The sequence below is a fragment of the Brassica napus genome, chromosome A9 (genome assembly GCF_020379485.1).
Source record: "Brassica napus cultivar Da-Ae chromosome A9, Da-Ae, whole genome shotgun sequence".
Classification (NCBI taxonomy): Eukaryota; Viridiplantae; Streptophyta; class Magnoliopsida; order Brassicales; family Brassicaceae; genus Brassica; species Brassica napus.
The window spans coordinates 27774839-27777728 of NC_063442.1; positions in this window are offsets into that span (position 1 = coordinate 27774839).

The following is a 2890-nucleotide window of genomic DNA, read 5'->3' on the forward strand; positions in this document are numbered from 1 at the left end:
TGTATGCAAAATATAGCTTCGTGAGAAATACATCTGTGATGTGGTGACCTTTGCAAATGGAGCTTGAATTACTTCGTGAAACCACGTAGGATAATCTGCGTCGTCGTCATAATCAACCTGCAAAAATAAATAAAACGTTGAAATACATATCATATATGAAAGAAGAGTTTGATCGATCAACCTGCAAAAATTAAGCGCTTAAGTTAATACATGATTCTTCAACCACCTAATAAAGTGTTGATCTTTTCTTCTGTCTACGTCACTTGTGGATATACCTGGGAATGTTTCTTCGACTTGAGAAACAAATAGGCTGTAAAATCAAATTTTATATTAATTAATCTTTTGAAATTATAGAATTTATACTTATATGTGTTTAGAAGTTTCCATAAAATACGTTACCTTTGAAAATAACGCATCAATGGATCCTCGCAATTGAGTAGAATATAGGTGTGTGCACTATGAGTGTCGTCTTCACTCGACCACCAAACCTCTTTCGATTTCCCACCGATTCGCCCAATCTGGCTAAAGATGTTTGGAACACCAGCAACTACATATGTTGGCGCGACACCACCATCATCATATCTTCTTGGAGCTCTTTTCCAGGTACGTACTTTTGACACAAAGTAGTACGATGTAAAATGAGAAGTTTCTTCCGTCAAACTTCCAGCAATTGTAGAACCTTCAATTTTTGCGAGGTTTTTTGCTTTTCCCTTCAAATATTTCATATTTCATGGCTTGCTCATACTGATACATCCATCCGTAATGTACAGGTCCACAAAGCATCCTCCATGACGTAAAAAAATCCCGGAGGAAATATTTTCTCCAAGTTGCACAGCAATATGGGAATGTTCTTGTGAAGTTGTTCCACGACTTCTTCTTTAAGAGTGCGTGTGCTCAGATCCCTGAAAAATGCTTCAATACCTTGTGTATTCCAAAAACAATTAAACACATTAGTAGTCATATATTATTGCAAACTAAACCATTATAAAATTAATGTGTTCTAATATACTACTTGCAAGTGCTTCATGTGCGTTTGTTGAAAGTAGCTCTGCAATTGCAAAGGGAAGTAGTTGTTGCATAAAGACATGACAATCATGACTCTTCATCCCGGAGAACGTTTGAGCCTTTTCAACACATCTAGAGAGATTTGAAACATACCCATCAGGAAACTTCACTTCTGAACAACACCGACTCTTTTCTAAAGACAATCTGAATATTGGAACGGGAACTTGTCCATTGTTTCTTATATGTAACTCACTTCTTGAGAAAATATCCAGCAAGTCAAACCTCGATTTTATGTTGTCTTTTTTTTTCCATGGGACATTCAGTATTGTATTCATGATGTTCTCAAAGAAATTCTTCTCTATATGCATCACATCGAGGTTGTGGCGCAGAAGAAGATCCTTCCAATATTTAGCAACTCCCAAAATATACTTTTTTTGTGCCAATTGTGCCGAACACCATAAAAATCAGGCATATTATCGGGGACATGACAATTACCACCACAACGAACTGTTTCCTTGGCTCCGTAGTAATCGATTTGCGCTTCAGTTTGTTCTCTAGTTAGATATGGAGGAGGAGTGTCTCTCACAACCTTTTTGTGCCTAAACAATTTCTTGTTTCTTCGGTACGGATGGCCAATGGGAATAAATCGACGGTGATAATCGAACCAACTTGTCTTCCTACCATTCTTCAGTTGAAACGCTTATGTCGTTCCATTACAATATGGACAAACCAATCTCCCATGTGTAGTCCATCCAGACAACATCCCATAGGCAGGAAAGTCACTTATGGTCCACAAAAGCAGCGCTCGCATCGTAAAATTTGTCTTCGTTGAGAAGTCATACGTCCTCACCCCTGTTGACCACAAATCCTTCAACTATTTTATCAGTGGTTGTAGGAAAACATCTAGAGACCTTTTTGGATGGTTCGAACAAGGTATTAATATGGTCAAGAATAGCAACTTCCGTTGCATGCACATCTCCGGTGGCAGGTTGTATGGCGGAAGAAAGACTGGCCACAATAAATATTGCCTCTCTGACATTCTGAATAGACTAAATGCATCTGTGCATAATCCGAGATACACATTCCGGCTATTAATAGCGAATTTCAAATGTACTTTGTTAAAATGTTTCAAGGCTCTTGCATCTGATGGATGAGTCATCTCACCATCCGTCTGAGTATGCTCGGCATGTCATCTCATCCCTTCGGCAGTCTGCTCAGATTGGTACAATCTGTCTGTAATTGATAGGTACCACATCCTTTGGTACGGTATCCTATTACGTCCTCGTCCTTGCGGCCTGAATCGTAGCTTCTTTCAGAATCGACATTCTTCTAACTTCTCATCATTTCCCCAGTAGATCATGCAATTATCGATGCAAACGTCTATCATCTCCGAAGGCAACCCAAGACAATAAACCAGTTTCTGAATCTCATAATAAGAATCAGCAGACACATTGTCTTCCGGTAAATACTCTTTAAACAAGTCTGCCCATTCATTCATGCAACTTTCAGGTAGATTGTGATCAGTTTTAATATTCATCATTCTAACAGCCAACGACAATTTAGAGAGATCTTCTCTACAACCACTGTAAAGTGGTTGATTCGCAACATCTAACATTTCATAAAACTTTTTTGCATCTATGTTAGGTTCTTCATCTTCATCATGAGCTACGAATGCATTAGCTACCATATCATGAACCCTGTCATAATCTACCATTTGCTCCTCCCGATGGTAAATATGTTCATTATGCAAATGATGATCAACTAGTTCTTCCTGAAAATTGCTATTACTACTACTAGCTTCATTCTCATAATTATAACTTTCTGCATGTTGAAACCAGATACATTAATTTGGCGTGAAACCTCTATTTATTAAATGCTTCCAATT